The sequence below is a fragment of the Myotis brandtii genome, unplaced genomic scaffold (genome assembly GCF_000412655.1).
Source record: "Myotis brandtii unplaced genomic scaffold, ASM41265v1 scaffold215, whole genome shotgun sequence".
In the NCBI taxonomy this organism is placed as follows: Eukaryota; Metazoa; Chordata; class Mammalia; order Chiroptera; family Vespertilionidae; genus Myotis; species Myotis brandtii.
This window is the reverse complement of record NW_005358043.1, coordinates 2,321,351-2,348,515: the sequence shown is the minus strand read 5'-3', so window position 1 is coordinate 2,348,515 and position 27,165 is coordinate 2,321,351. Positions and strand designations below refer to the sequence as shown.

The 27,165-nt window shown below is 39.3% G+C and overlaps 1 long non-coding RNA gene across 1 annotated transcript; it reads left to right on the top strand.

Annotated features, from left to right (window-relative positions):
- Positions 1–19: 19 nt before the first annotated feature.
- On the top strand, positions 20–18,394 carry LOC106726034. The gene is made up of 2 exons (XR_001362048.1): positions 20–160; positions 18,154–18,394. It is a non-coding gene; the product is annotated as an uncharacterized LOC106726034 (long non-coding RNA).
- The last annotated feature ends 8,771 nt before the right edge of the window (positions 18,395–27,165 follow it).

Here is a 27,165-nt window from a genome sequence, read left to right as displayed (position 1 = left end):
AGGACGCTGGCCCCGGGCGCACTTGCCTCCGGAGACCCGGGTTTGCGCATTTCACAGCTGCGCTGCTGAGGGGAATGCGAGCTTGGTGGCTCCAGGTCGCCGCGGAGCAGCTGCCCGTGGGAGAGCCTGGAGAGCGAGGGGGCGGCAGCCTCGGCCCGAAGTAAGTGCTGTAGAAGTTTGCGTCGGTTTCCTCGCCGCTCCCCTGAACGAGTGGGAGGCTCGCGTCCTCTCTGGTTCCCTGAGGCTGCCGAGGGCAGACTTACCAGGGAGCCTCAGCAGGGAGAGAAAGTGAGAGTTATAAGAGGGACAACGACCGGGAGGGTGAAGGCAGGGCGGGATCCCGGTGGAGTGAAGGGGTGCCAGAGGAGAACCCCAACGGTGGCGAGGGGCGCGACCCTGGGGATCTCAGAAAGGGAAGGATCTGGGGAGAGTAAAGGTGGAAGTGGTCTTGCCTATTCTGGTGACCTTGGCGCGCCCCCCTGGAATGGCGAGCCAGGGGCTTCTGAGAGGCTGGCGGTGGGTGAACATTGCGTGGCTTTCCACTCGGGACCGCGCCGAGGGCGTCGCGATGCCGGACGCTGGGAGACTGGGGACAAGAGGAGAGAGAAGCCGGCCCGGGTCGGCGACGCTGGGGTGGGGTTGTCCGGAGGCAAGGGTTCCGAGTGGGAGGTTTGGGTCCTTAGAGACGCTCCAGCCCGGGCGCGGGAGACTGGTCCCAGGGGGAGGCGGGTGTGACGCTTCGGGTCGCCACGGTTGCTGCTGGGAGCCTCAGGAGCCTCGGTGGCCAATTCTTGTCATGGGGCGGCTGCTCTGAGGGCGACAGCGCTCGGGGACGCAGGCTGACGGGCGGCGGGCCTCCAGGCTGCCCTCCCCGCGCCGCCGCGGCTCCCCGGAGGCGTGGTGCTGCTCCTGGAGGCCCGGCCGCAGGAGACCCGCTTGCTCCGGAGACCCCCGGCACGCATTCTGCTCACTAGTTTTCGGGGCACGTCCCGCTCCTCCTGGCGCCCTTTTCTTTAATGGGACTCCCAAAGAGGTTTTGTTCTTTAACTGACCGAACTTCTAATGGGGTAAAAAAAACTTCACAGACGCTGCGCTCCTTCTAGGAGCAGAGCCAGCGGAGTGCAGGGGAGGGCGGCGCCGGCCACGCGCCCACGTTGGTCTCACCTGGGGAAGTTCTCAGGGAGTCTGTATTAGATGTGATGCGGTTATCCGGGAAGCCACGAGGGCATCTTCCGGAGTAGCACTGTCTGTGCCTAGGAAACCCAGGAAACTGGACTCCCACTCAGCTTCTGGTATCAAGGGTACACTTTGCGGGGCGAGGGAGATAGCTACTAGTAATTAAATCTCATTGTTGGTTTGTTTGCTTTTTAGTCATGCATGATGCATACTAATTACCCAGTTTGATTTTGTCACATTTATTCATGTCTTCATGCAAAAACACTTTCTGAGGCCTAATATGTGCCAGGCATTGTGTTAGATCAGCAATTTTCAACCTTCGTGCCAAAGAATTTTTAAAACACGCAATGCCTGAGTAGTATTTGGTCAGGGGCAGTGACCTCTTTTCTCTTAGATTGCCAAATAAAAAAATGACAACAGCCAACAAAACATTAGCCGTTCAGAGTGAGTGAATTAAAGTTATACCTATTTTTGTCAGATTGGCAAAAAACATAACATGGTTTTTGTTTGCCACAGAATTTTAATAAGTAGTTTATGTGTGCCATGAGATGAAAAAGGTTGAAAATAGCTGTGTTAGATAGATGCTGGGCTAACAGAAACAACTGACATATGGTCAGGGAGCTTACAGTTTGAAGAGCAAGTATTCTGGAAAGAAGATGGGAAAAATACATGTCCTACAGGGAAGGGTAGCTACTACCTGCTTTTGTTTTATTTGTTTTTTATCACAGTGACTCACTTCCAGCTCATTAACTGTGGGGCCCTGAAGGCAGGGACACTATTATTCCTCTTTGATGGCTAGTGGTTGGCACTGCCAGGCACATAGTAGGTCATCAATAAGGTCTGGTAGGTAAATGGATGAATTATTCATAGTGAAAAATATCTTAAAGAAAGGTATCATGCTATATTAGGGGAACATGTAAAGAAGAAAGAGAGAGATGGAAATGTAACTTAAAAAATTTTTATTTTAGAGAGAGAGGAAGGGAGAGAGAGAGAGAGAGAGAGAGAAAGAGAGAGAGAGAGATTTGTTCCATTTATTTATGTTTTCATTGGTTGATTCTTGTTTGATCCCTGCTGGGATTGAACCCACAACCTTGGGAACAATGCTCTAACCAACTGAACTACCTGGCCAGGGCCAGAAAGAGAATGAGTTGGAAGGGTAGGAAATAGAGGAAGCTAGAGAGGGCAAGGAAGAAAAGAAGGTAGGGCTCATCAACATTTGAAAGTATATATTCTTTAACAGACACGTTTTGTTTTCCATTTTCTCACAATGGAAATTAGCAGCACCCAACTCATCTCTATGAAATTCATGAATCTCTGTGGATATTTAAATGGTAACTTTTTAGAGTAGGATCTCTGTTAATTTACCATATGGAGGTCATAATGCCATGCTCTTGTGGTTATATTGATAATATATGGTGATTGAATGTTTCTAGGACAGGGGAACAAGTTGGTGAAAAAAAATACTTTAGAATTACCAAAATAGTTTCTTCCAACAGCTCATAATATTTTGCTACTGAATGTACACATATTTTTACCCCTGTACTTTAAAGTTTAAGTTAACCATATATAACTTAAACTTTATTAAAATATTTACATATAGATTTTACTAGTGAATATTAAACACATATATGCAAGACTGTCTTTGGTTTAATTAATGGAACCCAAGTTACCATTGCACTCAGGTAGAAGGTGGTAAGTTCCAAGGTGAGTGATAAAGCTTTTTCCCCATTAATTTACTTTTATTACTTTTACTAGAAAGCTAAAGCTTCATATGTTTTTCTGACAACAGAGCTACTTATTTTAAATATCAGTATTTACCACTGGTGATAATAATTCAGTGATTTGAGCCAAAGTTTATAGGCAGTCATCGTGGATTTAGTTTTTCTTCTCAGTGCTATGTGATTTGGAGCCATTCTAGAATTTTTGTAGAACTCATTTTCTATATTTACAAAATGAAATTATTTCACTTAAATGATTTAATTAGGCATTTAAAATCAGAATATGTCAATTCTAGAGTTGATTTCATTAAGATACCAGCCCTGACAAGCAATTTGTAATTAATAACTAGAATAAAACCCATATTTTCCTTGATTAGGCATTTTGCAGGTGTTTTGGGACATTATCAAAGTCCTAGGAAGAGTATGTTTGTGGACAATGTATGGTGATTTAAAATCATATTGTATAAGTAAATGTAAATAAATACTAAATAAGGTACCTAAACTTTGGGATTCTTTAACCAAAACGGAAATGTTTCTTTTGTCATGGATATTTGATTTGAATTATAACCAGAATTGCACCGTTAGACAAATGACTATTTGGGTGAATCTTGAAGATTTGACAAGGATCCATTCTAGAGGACAGAACTTTATTTTGGACATACTAGTATAGTTAGGGTACAGAAATGCTAAGGTTATAGGAGGGTGGGGTCATAGATTACCGATTTAAAATTATCTGGCCTCGTTTTTGCAGATGAGAAAACTGTAGCTTAGAAAGATAAAAGATCTAAATTTTCTAGGATCAAATGTACAAAAGAGTTGCGTGTATTGTCCATTCATGCTTTTAGGGCACCTAAATATACAGGGGCAATTTAAGGGATCTGCTCTCCTTGGATTTCTCTCATTCTCTTGGCCTTACCCCCCTCCCCCTGGCCCCATCTCTGAGAGGGGTCCTACCTGCTTACCGGCTTTTCTCACTGTACCTGCTATGTTTTAGGTCCTTCACAGGATAGAGCACCAGAGGACTCCCAGACTCACACACAGGCATAGGCCGAGGCAGAACTGTGAAGTAAGTGAAGCTAGAATTGGGTGGCCTCCGCATCTTCTTTCCTACGTTTTGATACCCATGTGCACCATAGAATCATAATAGCAGAGCCAGAAGGGGCTTTAGAGATCATCTGACCTCTCTCTATAGATCATCTTATACTAATAGATGAGGGAGCTCCAGCCCCAGAAAGGTTCTGCGACAGTCACATTACAGCCTTTGTGCAGGACTTGTGAACTGAGTTCTGATTCTCTTTCTCTGCTGTGTTCTGTCTCTACTGAATGATGCTGGCTGGTATTCCAGCACTCCACTAAGGTAAGATGTGGGCTCTGGAGGGAGACAACTTGTGTTTATATTCCAACCCTGTATCTCCTCAGCTGTGCAACCATGAGCAAGTTGCTTAAGTTCTTCAACACCTTTATTTATTGGTAAATTTTTGTTTTTTTGTCTTGCTTCGTTTAAAGGTTATAAACTATATTAGAGGCCCAATGCACAAAAGAGTAGGCCTTCCTTCCCCTGGCTGCCAGCACTGGCTTCCCTCTGGCACCCAGGACCCAGGCTTCCCTCGCAGCCCTGGCTTCGTCCAGAAAGTTGTACAGAAGGATGTCTGGTCTAATTAGCATATTATGCTTTTATTATTATAGATGTGTATTATTTTTATTTATTAAGTACAGATGTGTCTGCATGATTATTTATCTATTGTTTCCCCTCTAGATTGTAAGTTTTATAAGGAAAGGATTCAAGTATCTCTTGCTCACTGCATGTCCCAAGACTTAACACACTGATACAGAGTGGACACTCAATAAACATTTGTTGAATAAAGAAATGAATGAATGGATGAGTGACTGAGTATAATAATGATTGAGTGAAGGAGGCAGCACTAACATAGAATTGGAATTATTAATATGGGAGTCATATCCTTTTAAAGATTCTAAAACTAAAATACTGTTCCCTTTGCCAACATTCTGGATAGATGAGACTGTGTGTGATATGCCCCTTCTCCAAACCTACTTCTCTCATGTTCTCCTTTCTCTCAGCAGGTGGCAGCTCTGTTTTTCTGGTTGCTTGGGCCCAAAATGTTGGAGTCATCCTTGATTCCTCTTTCCCTCACAGCCAGCATATAATGCATTCATAAACCCTACAGCTATGCTGTCAGGATACATTCGAAATCTGACCACCTCTTACCAACTCCATTGCCACCAGCCTAGACCAAGCCTCTGTCATTTCTCACCTGGGTTATTGCAGTGGCCTCCTAACTTCTTTCTATGCTGCCATTTTTGCCCCACCCCAAAGTCTAGGTTCAACACACAGAGCAATGTGAACACATAAGTGAGGTCAAACTGCTCTGCTGACTTTTACATCTTTTCATCTCTCCATTTTACATCTTCCCATCTCTCTCAGAGTAAAAGAAAAAGTCCTTACAATTAACTTAATAAAATTCATTAGGCTCCACACTACCTAGCTCCTTCTAACCCTTCTGACTTCTCCTGCTCCCCCCACCGCCCCAATCACCGTGCTTCTGCCACACTGATGTCTTTCCTATTCCCACAACATACCAGTATGCTCTCTCCTAAGTAATATTGAACTTGGTCTGGAATGCTTTTCCCCAAACACCTGCTGGAAGATTCTCTTCATCCCTTTCAAATCTTTTCTTAAATTCCCCTTCTCAGTGAAGTCTCTCTTGACTATACTATTTGAGATTATACCTCTCTAACTTTTTGTCCTCTTTTCTGCACTAATGTCCCTTTTAGCTCTTGTGACTATAAATACCATGTATACTATTCATGCATGTTTTGTGTTTCTCTGTGTGCCTGCCACACAATATATACTTAATTAATATGACATTATTTTTATAGTGGCATCTCTGGTCTCCTAGCCTTTTTTGTTTTTCCATTGACTAGAATTGTGGTCAGAGGTAGAATTCCTCCAGGATCCTTAGCTCTTATTTTGGAAATGACATTGAAGAAGTCCCAAAGGTCTCCTGCTAGAAATAATTAGGAAATAAATGCAGCTATCTCTCCAAGATAGGCCCATTTTCCCTGAAATTCCTTCTGATGTGGGGCTTCTGGAAGGTTGCTGCTATAAGTCCCATCCCCAGGCTGATAGTATCACATTCTATCATGCCATCCATGTATGTCCTCCTCGGACAGGGTGGAGTATTCTTCCCTTAAGGGATCATAGTGTATTTCTTATATGGCAGTGGGAGGCTAGAAGAGTGGCGGTCCAGGGTCCAAACATGGAGATTCAGGGCCAAACTGGGAAACAGACCTGTTTCTGGAACATTAGTTCTTAGTGGAGCCATCTAATCAAGTCAGGACTGAAATCAGGAATGTGAGAGGGAACTGAGGAAGACGTTCTAGGTCAGCTAGTTGACCACCCAGCATGGCATTTCACTGCTTTTCTTTCTCTTGTTGCTGGGTTTGCTTCTTGCTTCTTAACATGACTATTCTCATAGGTTGCCTCTACATATTAGTGGAAGATGAGTTATGAGGACATATCAACTAACCAGTGAGACACTCTGTGAAAAAATAGTTATTAAAACGACCTCATGAAGCCAGGCTATACCTGTTTAAATACACTGTTGGCTGAGCTGATAGGATTTTTTAAAAATATATTTTATTGATTTTTTTTTTTTTTACAGAGAGGAAGGGAGAGGTATAGAGAGTTAGAAACATTGATGAGAGAGAAACATAGATCAGCTGCCTCCTGCACACTTCCTACTGGGAATGTGCCTGCAACCAAGGTACATGCCCTTGACCAGAATCGAACCTGGGACCTTTCAGTCCACAGGCTGATGCTCTATCCACTGAGCCAAACCACTCAGGGCGAGCTGATAGGATTTTTTAATGGTTCTAGCAGAATATTGTGAGTAGATATTGTCTTATGTGTAAAAATTGGGCATACTCATTATATTTCTATGAAATTGCTATAACTCATAATTCCTACTAGCTCAGAGCAGTCACACTTTACAAGTTGACTCAACAGATAGTATTTTCAATCATGACTGTACATAATAATTTTGCCTTAACAGAGAAAAGTGTTATGTTGTACCAGTTTTTTTCTCTAGAAATAGAAAGAGGGCTTTGGGTTTAGAACTTGTAGGTTACCAGTTCTGTTCTTAGCATGCTCTGTGACCTTGTCTAATTTGCATTAGAGAACCTTTTCTGGAGCCAGGAAAAGTTATTACAGAAGCAAAATGGGGCCAACAACCTTGAAGTATAGCTGTGAGAAATCCTTTTCCTTATAACTGTTTGAGATGCAGCCACAGTAGCGCTTCAAGAGAGTGTGTTGGGGGTGGTATGGATTCTAGGATTAAAACCCAAACTATCATAACAAGGAAAAGAAAGCATTTAGCTTTCCAAACAACTGGTGTACACACACTTTTTTTTTACTTAAGTTACATATACATCTTGTTCTGAACGTCTTATTTTTATAAGTAGGTTGTTTGGAACTTTTATTCTCATAGAAACAATGTTACGTGTGGAATTTAGGTTCCCAGCTGTCTGGGGAAAAGCCTATTTAATTCATTGCTGAGTATTAAAAAAAGGTACTGCAGTTTGCTCTGTTATATGAGAAAACGAATATTAATTTCTAATTAATAAAATCCTAATTTTTATTATGTTACCATAAAGATCTAGGTTGGCATTTTTGTAAGTACAGTGGAGCCTTGACTTACAAGTTTAATTCGTTCCGAGACCGAGCTCATTAAGGAGCTCGTTAACTCAAATTACTCTATCAACTCAATGTAAAAAATCGGCTGAGAGACAGCTGGTATCTCAAAAAACTCATTAGTCGGGACACTCGTAAGTCAAGGCCCCACTGTAATCTCTCCCTTAACTCCTTACTCTTTACTGGTTTATTCGACCAATTAGGAGAATTATAATATATATAAGGAAATATATTAATATATTATATGTCATTATTCAAATAAACAATATTGGATCTCCTTTATTTACCAGGTTTTAAAAACAAGTTTATAAAATCATTTTATATTAATAAATAAAATACAAAATCAACATTAAGTATGTAGGCATTGTTGAGAATTATGACTTGTGCATGACAATTCTCAGCATTGGTATAGTCATCAGTGTCACTCATGGTTTTGGAGGGAATGAGATGTTCGCTAGTCTCCCACCCTGAGGCCTGTGCTGTGACCCCATTCGGCCCAGGATAAGAATACTTAGCTTGTTGGGAATACACTGAGTCCTGTTGCCAGTTTTCTCAGTCGCACCTGTGTCCTTTGCTTAGCAGTGGTTCTCAACGTTGGCTGCACATTAGAATCACCTGGGAATCTTTTTAAAATCCTGATTTCTGGGCCTCATCCTCCGGAAATTCTGTTTCTTTGTTACTAATGTTGTGGCCCCACCCCATAACAAAGAAACAGAATTTCTGGAGGATGAGGCCCAGAAATCAGGATTTTAAAAAGATTCCCCGGTGATTCTAATGTGCAGCCAAGGTTGAGAACCACTGGCTTAGTAGATCCCTAAGCTTGGACGCTGACATCTAGTACCCCATGGTAGAAGACACAGAACCTTTTCCTCTCTACTTAGTCCTGCTTCCCTCTGCTCTGCAGTCTTCACTGCCTCTCCTTCCTTTTAGCTTCATTCTCAGGTTAAACCCCAGCATTCTGGTCCCTGGAGCACCTTAATGCAAAGTGTGACCCGCCCTCCCTCTAGTGGTGATTAGAAAATCTTCTCCACCATTGCCTTCTGCCCCCCAGCTTTACAAGATATAATTGACATACAACGTTATGTAAGTTTAAGGTGTTGACTTGATGTACTTGAAAACTATTACCACCAGAGCATTGACTAATACCTTCATCACATCACGTAATTACCATTTTCTTTCTGTGGTGAGAACAGTTCAGATCGACTTTCCTAGCGATCCATTGCCTTTGTTTTCACAGGCTACACACAGTCCTGGCAGTGGGCTGGGCCCTTCCCTCAGAGCAGGGTCCAGAGACCTGGGAATGGAGATTTTCATGCATAAACTGGGTGTCTCAGCAGAGTCCGAACAAGGGGAGGGAGGATCAGAGACAGTCACTATGAGGTTCTGAGGTTTCTTTTCTTTGGAGGCTCTCAAACACTACCCTGTGTACTTCCCTCTCTACTTCTAGCTTTTCATCATGGTGTACCATGTACACATTTCCTGTGGACCCAAAAGAAGGTCCAGCGTTCTTCCCTACCCTCTGATTTCTGAAAAGTAGGGAGATAAGAAGATTTTTAGGTTTTCATTTAGAGGTGTGCTGGCTCTCTGGAAGAGGAAAAAGCCCTGATTTATAGTGTTTGCTGATTTCTGTGTTGTACATATTTGTACTATAGCAAATTTCAGCATGACGTCAGCTGACTTACATAACTCTTGAAAATTTAACAATTGGCTCTCATGAATCTGGACAAGCTGGATTCCCACACTCTACTCTCTATTGTGAACAATGATATAAAAGAAGAGATATTCATTTTCCTCCCATTTTTCCTTCTCCTACCTACCACCCGCCCCCCCTGCCCCCGCCTTTGCTTTTTTCACTCAGTGAATCACAGAAAAAAAAAGTATAAATGTATATATGTCAGCAAATTTGGGCTATAAATGTCCAAATAGTAAATAAATATTTTAGAGTTTGCAGTTCATAATTGGTTTTGGTCACAGATTAAAAAAACAACCTTTGAAAATGTGGAAACTATTCTTAACTAAAGGACAGCACAGAAACACAGGCTGAGGGTTACATTGGCATGTGGGTTATACTTTGCTGACCTGGGATTAGATGATCCGGTTAAGTCTTTAGAAATACATATTACAGAAACTTGAAGTTTATAATTTATATATACTATGTTATATTATCCATAAGATAGCCCACATACCATACCATATGTTTATTTCAGAGAAAAAGTCCAGACTTAGTGAGGTTATCCTGAGCATTTCGCTGGAGTTGGGGGTGGGAAGAGGTGAGGACTCTAAAGTGATGATCTCAGTGGTGAATTCAGAAAAGCATGGCCTCAGGGCATTTTTTCTTTCTTTTTTAAAATAGCTTTATTGAGGTATAATTTACATATTTAATTCATCTGTTTAAAGTATGCAGTTCTATTTTTGTAATGTATTCATAGCATTGTGCAATGATCACCACAATCTAATTGTAGACTATTTTCATCTCCCCTAAAAGAAACTTCCATACTTTTATTTATTTATTTTTAAAATATGTTTTTATTCATTTCAGAGTGCAAGGGAGAGGGAGAGAGAGATGGAAATCAATGATGAGAGAGAATCATTGATCAGCTGCCTCCTATATATCCCGCACTGGGGATCGAGCCTGCAACCTGGCCATGTACCCTGACTGGAATCGAACTGTGACCTCCTGATTCATAGGTTAACGCTCAACCACTTAGCCATACCGGCTGGGCAAACTCCATACTTTTAGCACTCAATTGCCATCCCCTCCCTACATGCCTGTCCTGCCAGCCCCTGGAAACCACTAATCTAGTTTTTTTTTCCCCCACCATCATTTATCCCCCCCATACCCTCTTCCACCTCCACCATCCCACCTGCAATCACCACACTGTTTTCTGTGTCCATGAGTTCTTTCTCTTTTTTCCTTTTTTTTTTCAATCCCTTCACCCTCTCCCAACACCCCCTCTGCCACCACCCCCTCCAACAACAACTTTCTGTCTCTATGAATTTCCCTATTCTGGACATATTACATAAATAGAATCAAATAATATGTGGCCTTTTGTGACTGGCTCCTTTTAAGGTTCATCCACATTGTAGCATGTATCAATACTTCATTTCTTTTTATTGCCAAATAATAGTCCATTGTATGGATATACCACGCTTATTTATCCATTCTTCTGTTGGTGGACATCTGGGTTGTTTCCAGTTTTTGGCTGTTATGAATAATGTGGTTCTGAAGATTCACATACAAGTCTTTGTATGGATATATGTTTTCATTTCTCTTGAGTAGAGTTGTTGGGTGATAATAACTCTTATGTTTAGCAGTATGAGGAGATGCCAAACTGGTTTCCAAAGGGACTGCATCATTTTACAGTTTGTACCAGCAGTATATGAGGGTTCTTTTTTCTCTGTATCTTCACCAATACTAGTTTGTGTTTTTTTTAAATTATAGCCATCTTAATGCTATAAGTATCTCATTGAAGTGGTATTTCATTGTGGTTTTGATTTGCAATTTGCATTTCCTTAAAGACTAATGATGTTGAACATTTTTTGTGTGTGCTTATTAGACATTTATGTACATTCTTTGGAGAAATCTCTATTTAAATATATTATCCATTTGTAAATTGAGTTATTTGTACATATTATTGGTTTGTAATTGTCTAGATACAAGTCACTTGTCAGATTTATGATTTGCATATATTTCTCCCTTTATGAGGGTTGTCTTTTCACTTTTCTGATGGTTTAGTTTGCAGCACAAAAGCTTTAATATTTTGATTAAAAGAAAGTGTTTTGATATTTTGATGAAGTACAATTATGTGTTTTTTTTCTTTTGTCACTTGTGCAAAAAATCCAAATTCATTAATATTTATTCTTAGGTTTTCTTCAAAGTGTTTTGTAATTTTAGCTCTTGCTTAATTTAGGTCTAATCTATTTTGAATTAATGTTTGTGTATGGTATTTTTATTTTTATTTTTATTTTTGTCTGTTGAAGTTCAGTTGACCCAGCATTATTTGTTGAAAGAATTAAATTGTCTTTCACCCTTGCTGCAATCATTTGACCATAAGTGTGAGGGTTTATTTCTAGACTCTCAATTTTATTCTATTGATCTATCTATATGTTTATTCTTATGCAAGTACCACATTGTCTTGAATACTGTGATTTTGTAGTAAGTTTTTAACTTGAAAAATGTGAATCCTCCAGCTTAGTGATTATTTTTCAAGATTATTTTGGCTATCTTGGCCCCTTAATGAGACAGGTAGGAACACGTGGCATGTAAATCCAGGCTAACTACCTGAGTCATTATTCTTACAGCAGTGTGTTTTCACTTTTAAAATTTGCTTGTCTAGAATTAGCAATCATATTTTTGTTTCAAGTTTTCCTTAAAGAAGAAAATAATATTCATTATTTCTGCTCTTTCCATTTTAGTTTTTTTTTTAAATATATTTTATTGATTTTTTACAGAGAGGAAGGGAGAGAGATAGAGAGTCAGAAACATTGATGAGAGAGAAACATCGATCAGCTGCCTCCTGCACATCTCCTACTGGGGATGTGCCCACAACCCAGGTACATGCCCTTGACTGGAATCGAACCTGGGACCCTTCAGTCCGCAGGCCCACGCTCTATCCACTGAGCCAAACCGGTTTCGGGTAGTTTTTTTTTTTTTTAAGGGAAATAGAATAGAATGAGGGCTGAAAAAAATGGTTTCAGGCTGCTTATAAACAGAAGGAAGAGAGAAAGAGGGTGACAAGATTACGTTTATTTAACAGTAGAAAAAGAAGGCAAAGAGATTAGAGGGGAATGAGCACATGTCTGGTCCATTCCCTTCATTTTCCAAGTGAACACACAGGCCCAGAAACACTGGGTGACTTCTTGCTCACACAGTCTGAGTTGGCAGTGCCCGATACCTTTCCTCGAGGTGATCTCTGAAGGATAAGAAGCTGTTTGTCAGGTAAAGAATGAGGGGAAGGAGATTTCAGGTAGAAGGGGCCTGGTATACAAAGGCCTTGAGGCAGGAGAGAGCTTATATGCAGATGTCAAAGATGGTGGCTCTGGTTGGAGCAGAGGGAGTGATGGGAAGCCAGTGAGAAACAAGGTGGAACAGTAAGGTAGGGCCTTCAGCACAAAGAAACTTGTAGGTTGATAAGGAGTATGGATTTATTCTAAGTGCAGTGTGAACAGTTTTAAAGAGGGGAGTGATGCAAAAAGATTTATGTGTTAAGAAGATGACTTGCTACTACTTTGTGGAGAACAGAGCAGAGGTGGAGAATCCAGGTGTGATTCTATAGAAGGTGAGATAGGCAAGGGAAAGTGGATAGACTAGAGATTTGGTTTGGAGTTAAAATTGATAGGACTTGCAATGTAAGGCATTGGTAGAACTTCCAGAAGAAGTTGGATTTACTTAGACTAGAGAAAGAGGGCAAGTGTAGATGCCCCACCGCTTCCCCCAGAGAGTTGGGTTATTCTGGAAACAGATGTATTGGCTTTTTATGAAGCTCCTGAGAAGTGAAAAGTTTTAGATTAAGGTGTCCATGACTTATTGTCGAGATATTTTGATCAGATGTAGCCCCACCAGTAACAGGGGCTTCTCAGAGAAGTAGAACTTCCTTTCACCCAGAATGCCCTTCCTTCTTTCCTGATGAAATGCTTATAGATTCTTCAAAGTTTGTCTCAAATGTTACCTCTTCTATCAAACTTCCAAGTTAGTGATTTAGCAAACACATATATAACATTTGTTTATTATGTTTATATAACAATTATTCTGCATAACGGGCTGTCATTCTCTCTGTTCAACACATAGCAATATGGAGCGTAGAGAGATTAAGTCACAAAGAGGCTTCACAGTCCCATACATAGCCACACTATGCTGTGTTGCCTCCTGCTGGGAGCTCTCCGTCCAGAATTACTGACTCCTCTTGCTTTCAGTTACCTCTGTTTTACCCCTTTTAATAGTATGTGAAAAGTATGAGTTAATTGTTTAAATGTTTTTCTTCTTTGGTAGAGAATGATCAAGTTGAAGGCAGAAACTGCATATTTATTTTCATATCTCCAGTGTTGGGTACATAATAGATGCAGAATGAGTGAAATAATGAACATGAATGAATAAATGGATGGCTGAGGGTATAAGAAATTAAAGTGCAGGAGTAGGAGGGGGCTTCTATAACCATATGCAGCCTGCACTTTTTCTAGGCCAAAGAATCCCTGAGCTGCATGACAATTCAGGCCAGTGTAATTTCTGCCTTTGACATCATATTATTTAAGAGTTTCCATTAATCCTTTGATGTGTTCTAACCTAATAATGCTATTCTCAGTGAAACAGATGATGAAGCGCCTGCACTGGCAGGTATTATGCTCTTTAAACACAGTTGCTCTTTTGTCACCAAGGATATTTCTGCATCTGATATTGATTTAAATATTCAGTTATGAATGTCACGAAGACAACTTTATTTTTAGCTGAGGATTGTATTGGCTGAAGAATCTGGCAATGTGAACAGTATAATGCATGCTTGCTAATCTGAAGAGAATGAATGGAGTGGCTTCATTGATCAACATTCATAAGGCTTTTCATTCTGTGCTGATATAAAGTTGAAAAATATTGGGTGCTATGATTTTACTGTATTTTAGTGTCAAGTGGTAAAAGCATCTTTGAAAAATTCATTACATTTTGCAGACGATTCAAGTTGTGTTGCTCTTTTACTCAAATATAGATTTATGCAGGTGTGCCTTGAATTGCAGAATTTGGAAATGATGTCCGTTACCAAAGAATCTTCAGGAAGTTCATCAAATATCTAGAGTGAGTATAATGAGTTTCGGGACTGGATTACCATCTACCCTTCTCAATAAAGCAAACCAACCAAACATGATTGCTAGCCAGATGGAAAATATAAATAGTGGTTTTGCTTGTGTGCATAACCCTCAATGTAGAGATCTGTGAAATTTACATTAGAATATGCACTTTAGGCTTTATCCAAAGTGGGATTTTTACTCTGTTTGTTTATCTAAAACTGGTGCCCGCAAGCTCAGGTGTGCTTGCAGAGGGAGGCAGGGACCAGGTCGCCAGACTCCAGTGCCACCTGCTTGAGTATGGATGAGGCTGGCAGGCTGCTTCCAGAAGGGAAGTGTGGTTGGCAGAATAATGGCCAGCCCTAAAGAAGTCCACATTCTAATCCTTCAAAGCTGTGAACCTTTTGCCACTGCCAAGGGGACTTTGTGGATGTGATTGTGTTAAGGATCTTGAGATGGGGAGCTTATCCTGGATTATTCAGGTGGGCCCAATATAATTATAAGGGTATTTATAAAAAGGATGAGGAGGGTTATAGAAGGACATGTGACGAAGCAAACGTCTATGATGGAGGGTCACAAGTCAAGGGATGTGCACAGTCTACAGAAGACGGAAAAAGCAAGGAAACAAATTTTCACCAGCCCTGCTGACACCTTGACTTTAACCTAATGAGACTTTGGATCTACAGAAGATGTGCTATTTTAAGCCACTCAGTTTGTGGTAATGTATTATAGCAGCAATAGCAAACTAATACAGAAGGTTTGGGGACCTGCCCAGATGTGTTTACCACAGGGAGCAAGAAACAAAGGGGAACCCTCTGGGTCTGATCCCAGAAAGTGAAGGATGAAATAACCCTACTCGCTGATAAAATGTTTTCCAGTTAAAATGGCAAACTTCAATATATCAAACCAACCACACTCCTGTCCTGCAAAGGAGTGAGTGAGAGAAGACAGAAGCTCATTAAGGAATCTCAGTAGGGAGAAGTTTAACTTCAAGAATTAGAGACTTACACAACCATTTGGAAGAGGGGAGAGCCAAGCCCAGGATGGCCACTCTTAGGAAATCTGGAAGTGTGACATTCACTAGATGAGACTCAGAACGGTGCCAAATCTACAGGTCAAACCTCACTTCTGCTGTTTGTTAACCCTCGTGAGCCTGCCTGCAGCCTCCAATGAAAAATAGTAACTTCCACCTCCCAGATCTCACAGGAGGCCCTGTCAGTGGTGGATTCACCCAGGGACCCTGAAGACAAGAAAGAACAGTAGTTTCTAGGCGTTATCCCTCTGAAGTTCAAGGGCTGAACTGTACAGGGTATCAGCAATCTGACATGAGGGTGAAGAGAAAATGATGGCAAATTTTGCTTCTCTATAGTTTAAGGGAGAAACGTGGGAAAAGGATCATAAATATCCTTACCTACCACCCCACTCTGTTTGTTCTCTTGGCCTATTGAGGCAATAGCTACCATCATGAATGTAGTGGCAAACTCTTAATATTATGCAGAGCCATTTGATAAACTCAGACTGAAGAGAGAGGATGGATGTGAAATTGAATATGAATAAATAAATTTAAAATGATTGTGTTGTAACTTAACTGCAGCTTAGGAGGTAACTATTTTGAACCTACATTATTTCAAGGGCATTTTTGAAGCTTTTAACAAATAATTTAAGCCCAATTAAATTTCATTGCCAGTGTCAGAAGCAGTTAAATTTTAGTTTCAGAGGGCCTTTGAACTTCTGTGTTTACTGTGAGAGATCAGATTTTATCATGCCATTACTTCTACTTTGTAAAATTTGAAGAGGTTGCACATGTAACTGTTATCTAATTATTGATAGTTATAAATGCCATTTAATTAAATAATGCAAGAATAAACTCAGCATGCCTTATTTCTTAATACTTGCAATCAAGTATTTTCAGAAGATTTGCATAATACCTCTAGTTCAATCTTTAATTGCCTCAGAAGAGTCTAGAATTGCTTCTGGTATGTCAAAAGCAGCAAAGGGGGTGGTGCAGCCAGGGTGCAGTGCAGCACGCAGGCATTTGGTTCTGTTTGTAATCTCAGAGGATGAAGGTGGGGAGCAGCCAACGTTAACACCAGGAGGTCAGGAGGAATCTATAAATTGAATGTGGAGCCAAGTCAAACCAAGATTTCCAATGATGAACTAAGAGTTTGGAAAAGAACAAGGGAGGGATGTGTCATGGAGCACTTGAGGTAGCAGAAGCTAGAAGTGCAGGGAGCAAGATATTAGGCATCACCAAATAGAACTGTCTGAAGCTATCACCCATTAAAATTCTTCAGTATCTCTAATAAAGTGTAGCTTTAATTTCCACTAGGGAATGTGATGTGATTCTGGAGTTCAAGGCATCTATAATAATAAAACCATAATATGCAAATCGACCGAATGGCTGAACAGCAGAACGACCTTCCCGACGACCTTACGGACAAAGCCCGGGCTGCGAGGGAGGCAGCCAGGGCTGCCAAGGCCTACTCTTGTATGAATTTAGTGCATCAGGCCTCTACTTCTAAAAATATCAGTCAATTTAGTTTACTCTATTGCTCACCAAAATTAATGCTTCATGATCTCCTATTTCTGATACCTGTGGGCAATTTTATGTATATCCTTGGCTTCAAACCTACTCTCAACTCTGTTCAGCTTGGAATTCTGTTCTGAATCCAGACTTGCATATACACTGATTATTAGGCACCCAACCCAGTTGTTTAATAGGTAGGTATCTCACACGTAATAGGTACAAATTTGAAATCATCACCCCTTTTCCACAACTCCAGATCTGTTCCCCTTTCTCTGTTTCCTCACTCAGAGATCTACACCAGCTAGTTGTCCCAGTCAGATATATGAACCTATCTCAGATTTCTTCTTTGACTTTACCTCCTCTAATCGGTTGCTAAGATCTGCCAGTTAAGGCTTGAGTAGTTCTTCTATCTCCAGCGTAGCTTCTTCCCCTGTGCTCCCAAGCACTATGTACCCACTTCTGTGATAAATTTAGCTTACTGTATTGCAACTGTCATTTGCATGTCTGTCTCTTCCTTTTGATGACAGAGGAGAGAGACAAGGTCTTTTCATTTTTATCTCTTTGGTGGTTAGCCCAATATTTGTTGAGTCAATGAAATGCGTGAAGAAGTAAATAAATTTGATGAAAACACTATGACCAGAATTTGTACATATTATGTCCTAATTTATGGTGAGCCTGATTCTTTATTCTATTTTACTTCCTCTTTGCTATTGAATAGCATGTGACCTAATGATAAAAGTTGTATCAATTTTAGAGCCTTCCCAATGTAGCTATAAGATTTTAACATTTATTTTATGATTCACAATGTGAAGTTTCAAAAATATACCGGAGAGATTTAAAATGAGCACGGAGCAGATGACTAACATTTAGTTTTGGGAATTTCAGTGTCAAAAAACATAAATTTATTTCTATCACCAACACATATCTTCTTGAAAATAAGGTAGAACTGATTCTAAAGGAAGTAATCACATTACCCAAATTTTAACAATTAAACTTGTTCATGAAAGAAAAGCAAAGCTTACATGACACTTTACAACATTTTATCTAGAGAATCAATGCCATTATTCAGTTACTAAAATGACCTTTCAAAGCCATGAACTTAAAAAAAGAAATGATTTTGTTTTAAAGGGAAACACTTCGTTCTAATTTGCAAGCCAACCATTGTATTTTTCCTCTAACAGTGTTAAGAAATACAAATGACATATTTCAATTTTGAAAGGCATTATTATTCTTTTTATTCATTAATTAAGCATTTTATGGAAGAATTCTGAGTAATATTGTATATAAGAATCTTTTCATACGTGGACCTTCCCAAGTATGAAGTTTACAACCAATTTCTTCATTTGGAGACTCTCCCACCTGGCCCAGCACTGAACACAGAGGCAATACCCGATCTGATGATGTAAATCAGTGGGAATCCAGTTTACTAAAAGCAGCTTTTTAAAGTCTGCATCTATTATGTAAATTAAAAGATATTTGTGTGCCTAACAACAAGGAACATTGATGTGGTTTTATTTATTAACTAGAGGCCCGGTGAATGAAATTCGTGCACGGAGGGTGGGGAGATCCCTCAACCTGGCCCGCACCCTCTTGCAATCTGGGACCCCTCGGGGGATGTCCAACCACCTGCAGGACTGCTGGTTCCTAGCCGCTCGCCTGCCTTCCTGTCTGATCACCCCTAACCATTCTGCCTGCCTGTCTCATCACCCTTAACTGCTCGCCTGCCTGCCTGATCACCCCTAACCGCCTCTGCCTTGGCCCCTGCTGCCATGACTTCGTCCTGAAGGATGTCTGGAAGGTCATTCGGCTGTTGGGTCTAATTAGCATATTATGCTTTTATTATTATAGATGACTCCTTTAAAGACAAGTAGATTGTGAATGATTGCTTTCTAAAGCAGACTCCCATTTACTACATAACTATCATCCATAGTTTTTTTGGTCCTACTTTCTCATTTTTCTGACGTTTTCCACTTCTTATATACAAAATTTATTTATACTTGTTTGTCATAATCCCTGTGTCTGTCATAGCATATAGTCCTATTTCACCCATCGTAAAAACACACACACGTGCAAACATACATTAAACAATCAAAGAAACACACACAAAATCTAAGTTTTCCTTCAGTACTAACCTCCCTGCCTAGTTCGCCCTTTCTCGTCACAGCCTTTTTGAAAGAATTACCTACACTTGCTCTCTTTACTTCTTCACCTTATCTTCACCTTTAAGTTTCTGTGAACTTAAAGTGCTTCTTGGTATTAAGAAATACTTTTTTACACCTGTGCTAGTGCATTTTTAAATGAAGTAGGTTGAATTCTGCTTTCAGATTTTTATTTTTTTTGCTTTAAATTAAACTCACAGGAGGACTGTTAATACACAATAATGAATAAGAGTTAATTTTTATTGAGCACTTACTATGGTCCAAGCAGTGTGCTAAACTCTTTAGTGTGCATCACCACCACAGGAGGAGATATGAACTTTGCCCACTGATAACAGGAAGATGAGGTGCAGTACATTGTGCTATGTTCTCAAGCACAATCATAGAGGTCACTCCGAGACCACCCTAGCCCATAGATTGCTAGAAATATACCAACAAGGCTTAGAGTCCCAAATTCAAAAGTTGGGAGTAGGATTGTTAGAGAGATTAATTTCTTTATGTTCTTACATTGCTCCTAATAGATTTTAGGTCAGAGCAATAGAGACATACACAATGAGAGTAGAAATAGGAAAAAAATGAACCTAAAATGAGCTGAGAGTTTAGTATATTAGATGTATGCTACTAAATCCTCTACCTTTGGAGTTGTGGATCAGAAAATTGGGCTCTGAGCGCACCAGCAGCCAGTGCAAAGAGAAGAACATCACCAGTGACATGAGTCACTGCCTACAAACTGAAAACAAACCTGTCATTCAAGCAAAGTGAAGCTAATCCTGATAATGAGAACCAGCCCTCCTAGCAACCATCGCATATTAGAGGATTGTATATAAATCCCCTTAAAGTATGTGTCTTTAAAAAATGTTTCAGATGGGTTTCCTAACTTTCTCGAGCTGTGTTCCAGTGTCAAAGCCTTTATGATCAGGCTTTCCTGCTGGGAAAAAGCTGAAATCCTCTTTGTTTTCATTTTCACCTGTTTAGTGTATGATTCAGTAGGTGCACATAACTGAGTTTTCTCTCCCACCTCACCTTATAGCCTCAATAGAAAGTATGGTGCCAGTCATTAAAATAAGTGACTATCTCTGAAATGACCCTTCATCTATTGACTATCTTAATACTTAAAAAAAAAAGTTTTATTTCTCATTTTTGGAGATACTTAAATTTGCTTTCTAAGATAGCAGAACTACTATCATGAAGAGTCATTTGTGTATAAGCAAGTTTTGTGTCATAGGGAAATATTTTATAATTCAGGAGTTGTCCCAGGTTTGTTTTTTCCCATGTTTAAATAGTTTTTATGCTTGCTTTGTTATTTATCACAAGCTTAAAACAGTTTTAAAATTGCACTCTTTTTCAGTTCCTGATAAACCCATTATCTGGGGAGAAAAGTATGTGGGTGGAGAAACAGTAAGACTGGCCTAATACGGAATACATTTACAAGATGGAGAGCAAGGGAAAAAAAATTTATGTAAGATCTGTTTAACAAAAGAAGATAAATGACAGGATTTTTTCTTTGTTAAAAAAGACATTCTTTTTACAATAGTTGCTTACAGCAATCTCCAGGTTTATGTAGATGAAGTAACTAATAAATAGTTTTGGGCATCTTGAGAATCATATCAGGAGCTATGCAACTTGGGGAGACAAAGAAGAGGGGGGAGGAGAGAGCAAGGGGCAGCAAAATGTAAGCTTAATTAAACACAGGGATTTTTCCTTCAAGAAATGTGTTTATGTTGATAAAATGTGTACACAAAGTATTTGTGTTTGATGTTTCCTCAAAAAGTTAAACATCGAATTACCATATGACCCTGTAATTCCACTCTTAGTTATATACCCAAAAGAATTCAAGACAAGTACATATAGGACATCCATGTAAGTAGCTGCATTATTCACAGTAGCCAAAAGGTGGAAACAGTCCGAATGTCAGTGGATGAATGGATAAACACATTGTAGTATATGCAAACAGTGGAATATTATTTAGCCATAATGAGTGAAGGACTGATTCATGCTACAACATGGTTGAACCTTCAAAAAGATTATTTTACGTGAAAGAAGCCAGACACAAAAGTTTACATACTGTATGATTTCATTTAAAATGAAATATTCAGATTAGATCCATAGAGACCAAATGCAGATTGGTGGTTTCTAGCATAAGGGGGAGAAGGGGTAATGGAGAAAAACTGCTTAATGGGTAAGAAGGTTTTACTTGGGAATGACTGAAATGATTTGCAACTAGGAAGGGGTGGTGGTGGTTGCACAACATTGGGAGTGTACTAAAAGCTACTGAATTGTTCACTTTAAAATGGTTCATTTTGTATTATGTGGAAGTTTACCTCAAATTATATAATAGCCATATATGCATATTATGTGCTAATATGGAGATGTGTAAATCAGTAAAATAGTGTCATAGAATTTTTGTTTTAAGTTTTGCAGTAGCATTTAGCCTGTTAAACTATGTGTGTCACTTGATTAAAAAATTAATTAAAACTTTAAAAATGTTCAATTACCAAGGTGTATAATAATATACAGTAAATAACAATGAACTATTTAAATCCTGGAGAAATGTTAAGTAAAAAGAACAATTAGAACCCTGGCTGGGTAGCTTAGTGTCTTACAGCATTGTCCTGATACCAAGATTAGGGGTTCAATCCCTGGTTAGGGCAGATGCAAGAATTAACCAATGAATGCATAAATAAATGAAACAACAAATCTCTCTCAATCTCTCTCTCTCTCTCTCTCTCTCTCTCTCTCTCTCTCTCCCTCCCTCCCTTCCTCCCTCCCTCCCTCTCATTCTCTCAAATCAATAAATTAAAAAAAAATTAAAAACCAATTAGAATATTGAGGGTAATTTAAAGAAATCTCTGTGAAAATGAGTTTTGAGCTATATTTCAAGGCTAAGCTGAATAGGTTGATGGCAAGAATGAGAGGGAGTTGGCCACAGAATGAGGTGACACATGCAGAGGACTGGGCTGAAGTTCTGTAGCATCACAGAAAGGACTTCCCCAAAGGTGAAAGTAGAAGTAATAGGTACCTCAAAATTGATTACCTCCTCTCCATTTTTTTTACCTGCTCTAAATACTTCTTTTTTTGCTTTCAATTTTCTATTTGTTTGAATAAAAAAGTATACTGGAATCTCACAACTACTTCTTGGAACTGTTGTAAGAATACTCCCATTTGGGATAGGAAGCCCTTCCTAAATTTCACAGATAAAAATTCAATGCAAGTATATTAACGACTTTAAGCCTAGAGTTATTCTACTGACATTCACAGGTCACCAGACTGGAAATGCCTTATGTTCTCTGAGGGATAAAAAATCTATGGGTGTTGGTTATGCTTAGAAAATTCAAATGAAAAAGTATGAGTCCCACTGATGCCTTTTTAACTTATTGAAGACCCTAAGAATATTTTTGGATTCAGGGCATTAATAATAGCTTCTACCACCGATTCTGTATAGGTTTTGTCTTTAAATTCCATTTCTTAGGCCCATTAAAAATCATTTTTAGAATGAAATAAGTGAGAACTTCATCAAACAGCTGGGAAATTAGCTAGTTTCCCTGAGAGAGTGCCCTTGAAAAGTCAGATGGGACTTCCAGAGTGACTCTGAAAATTCCCAACGGCCATCAGAGCCCATTCCTTCACTCCATGCTGACCACTTCTGCCCCCAAAGTGCAAGCACTGGACAAATGGGAAAGTGGGTTAGGGCTCCCGGTTCCCACCATTATTTTAATTTCATGTTTTAGACTCAGAGCTATCACCTTTCACCTGACTGGCTCTGGCAGACCCCATGCATTGCACAGCATATGGGTAAAATACTAGGGAAAACATCATCATTTGTTGGAATCAGGGTTACTATTATAAATCATATCTTCTATTCCTTTTTTAAAAAAGAAATGACGAACTTCTGCTATTTCTTTTACTACTGAGGTATGCTATCTCTTTTCAATGCTTATAGAAGTGTAAGTAAATAACCCATGTTCTTGGTTACCTAAACCAATCCAAACTAACAAAGGTAATTAAAATGTTCTCTGAGTATGTTTACCTTCAATATAAATAAGTTGTTTAAATTTCCCAGAAAAAATTTCCCTCATTTAGGAACTAGATTATTTGCCTCCTGAGACAATGGAAAAATTAGCATAAATCCATCTTAATGCCTAACACACACATGCAGTGGGTGCTTCTAAAAAACATTTTGAAATTCCACTTTTGCATTAAGTCAGGTACACAGATTTTCTATATTGTTTTTATTATTCTTGTTTCTATCCAGATTTTCTATGATTTTTGCTTTTAAAACATTTTTGCTATTGCAACTTAAGTGTCCACTGATGGATGAATAAACAAAACATGGTGTGTGTGTGTGTGTGTGTGTGTGTGTGTGTGTGTGTGTGTGTAGTGTCCCAAAAATGTATACACACTGTAACAGCTGATATCTCAATTTTGAAAATGAAATGTATTTTTAATAAATACTGCCTCTGTAATTATTCGAAGTGTGTGTATACATTTTTTGGGGACACACACACAATTTTGAAAATGAAATGTATTTTAATAAATACTGCCTCTGTAATTATTCAAAGTGTGTGTGTACATTTTTTGGAGACACACACAGAGTGAAATATTATTCAGCCTTTAAAAGAAAAACATTCTGATACATGCTGCAACATGCATGAAGCTGGAGGACCTCATGATAAGTGAAATACACCAGTTACAAAAAGACAAATACTGTATGATTGCACTTAAGTGAGGCACCTAGAGTAATTAAATTTATAGAGACAAAGTGTAGAATGGTTGTTGCTAGGGACTGGGGGAGGGAGGAATGGAGAACTAGTGTTTAATAAGTACAGATTTTTAGTTTTTCTGTGGGTGAATGGTGGTGATGGTAGCACAACAATGTAAATGTAATTAATACCCCTGAACTGTACACTTAAAAATGGTTAAGATGGTAAATTTTATGTTATCTATATTTTACCACAATTAATTCCTTATAAAAGGAATGGTTTTAGCACTTTCCATTATGTCTCATTAGCTATTGGATTAGGATAAATGCTCATCATGTTAAAGGAGAAAACAATCTTGCTGTTATTTTTATTAGTTATCTTATGATGCAAATAATTCTGGATGACCATCTTTCCCAGATGTACCTAGCTTCTTAAATATAGTTTATGGATAGTCTTGGTTCTTAGGGTTTTGCCATCCTTTGGAGTAACAGACCACATATGATGCAATACGTTTTAGCTCTCTTTTCCCATTAAATCCTCACAGTTATCAATGGGGAAGCTTTTACCAATGAGGAAACTGAGGCTCAAGGAAATTCAGTACCCGATTTCAAGTCACCCAGTGCTGAAACCAGGACTTGGGCTTAGTCTGCATAATAAGAAGCTTTGGACTGCATGTAATAGAAATTCCAAGTGACATTGGCTTCAACAAGTAGACAATATAATTCATAGATTTATAGGAATTAATTTTTGATAGGCAGCTTTTGGATCTTGAATCTTGGGTGTAGCTGTTTCGCTGTTCCTCCCTTAATTCTGTCCTACCTAGTATGTTGGCCTCATTCTCTGAGTGGTGGTGAAGTGATCCAAAGGAATCCAAGAATCATCAGACAGCCTTTCCGGAGGTTTCAACAAATATTTCATTGGCCAACATTGGTTCACACCCCCATTCTTAGACCAATCACTGGCTAGCAGAGAGTGGTGAATTTAAATTTTAATTTGGGGTTAAATGGATAGGAGTCTATCATCATGACAATGTTAGTCTATCTGATTCTTCTGTATCATACCACTTTCTTAGGGTTACTGATTTTTTTTTTAATTTGTTTCTTCACTGAATGGTCCTACACTTCTGTGCCATTTGCCTGATTGTGTCTGGCTTATTACAGTTTCTAACTCTTGCTGTCACTGTATACTGCTGCTTCCAGTTTCTGTTAGTGTGCTCGTTCCCAGAAGTATTTCCATTCTTCCTCTGATTATTTAATTATCTGCTTCTTAGCTGCTGTGCCTGGGAAAATGGAAAAACAAACAAACAAACAAAACCACCACACCACATTATTAGGGCTTTATATAAAAACTAGAGGTTCAGTGCACGAAATTCATGCACAGGGAATGGTCCCAAGGCCTGGCCAGCAATCAGGGCTGATCTGTGGGGCGACTGGCCCCCTGGTGGTCAGTGCGCATCATAGCGATCGGTCGTTCCACTGGTCATTCTGCCGTTGGGTTGATTTGCATATTAGGCTTTTATTATATAGGATTGACTAATATTAATGGCATGGTGGTCTCTCCTAAGGAAAGAAACTGCATGGACTTTAATGCATGCAACTTATATCATGACTTTTTTGTTGTTCATATTCATTTTTGCACATTGACGGCTTTGGTCTCAAGTTTCTCAATAGTTGAGACTGGCTCATGAGTAACTTCTAAGTCTGACTTACATTTTTCAAAGCTATTATGAAAATAGTAGAATTAGAACTTTTAGCATTCTTAGGAGTTGTCCAAGCTATTTTTCATAGTGGTATTAGATTTTTCAGTAGCAGAAGATAAGGTAGAAAGATAGGCAAGAAGCTGATTGTGGAAGACTTTGATTACTAGGCTGGATAACTTAGCAGATTCTCTCAAATTTTATCCCTATATATCCCTAGAGGTGGAAGAGAATGAAGGTATGATCCCATAATTTGGGTAGTTAGCCCTAAAGGGTTCCCCCAAAAACATAAAACTTTATTTCTGCCCTCATGTTGCAACTTAAAAATTCATGTAAATTTTGTTTCTCCTCCATAATACGTGTTTAATTATTTTAATCTGAGTTATGCTTTGATTACTTGTCACTGAGTTAATTGATGCACCAGGAATACATGCCATGTTTATCTGATGACTGTGCATTCAAACTGTCCCACACCCACAACTTCTATATCAGACCATATTCACCTTGGTCCTGGGTGAATGTGAAGCCGTCCCAGTTCGTTCTGCGAGCTGCATGAAGAGGTCTTTGGATCAGCATCAGTTCTACACAGTGGAGCCCTCCTACACCCAGTCTTTCTGTCCTTGACACCAGTCTTCTCCCACAGTGCTTGTCCCCTTCCCTCCCTCTATGTCTTCACCTAAACTGCTTCTCTGTTTCCTGGCATTTTTCTTCCCTTTTAAACTGAATCTGGACTCTTGTTATCCAGACCCAGCACATTCTATGGAGCAGGACTAAAAACTGAAGATTTTCATAAAGTAGTGTGGCTGATTCAGTCTTTCTGGAATCTTGGTCTCTGAGAAGGGTTTAAGTGGGGAACTACGGAGTTAGGGACACCAGTTAGAAGGCTGTTTGGAGAGAAGGCTGGCATGACTTGATGTTATTATGTAAGGACTACAGACAGACTGTGAATTAGGTCTTGAATTATACTTTTCCACCTTTATATTAAATACTCCTACGTGGGAGAAATGCTGGTTTACATGATGTTTAGGTATTTCCCTAAGTTTAACCTCATGATTGCAATCATGTATGGGATCTATGAGAATAAGACATATTCAGCAAATAACAAAGAATAACACAGCAAATGAGCTAGTTGACCTGTTTTTTTTCCAAGTAGAGTAAAATTGAGAACACTGCAGTTAATGGAATAATTAATGTTCACTGCTGATTAGAGTGAATTCTTTGGTTCGGAACAATAAATGTCATTCTGCTTACATACAGGGCTTGTTTATTCATTGAACTTTTGACTTACAAAAACTAGCATTTTACTGTAATAAACACTTGGTTACATCTGTTATAAATTGAACATACTTGGTTTTTCCAAGAATAGTTTTCCAATCCTAAATCAAAATTATAAGCAGCTGTCTGCTGATAGATCTACACACCAGCTCTTCACCTTTGTCCTGTTGTTTAGAAATGCTGTCTGTATCTCAGGAGCCAAGTTCAAATTGATGTAATTACTCATTTGAAAATGGAATTTTTTTCCAGTTTTATTAAATTTAATTTTTCCCCATCACCATTTATCCCCCCATACCCTCTTCCACCTCCACCCAGCCCTCCACCCCACAACCACCACACTGTCATCCATGCCCATGAGTTCTTTCTCTTTTTTTCCTTTGTTGCTCAATCCCCCCATGTCCACTGCCTCCCCACAACGCCCCACCCCGAGAGCTG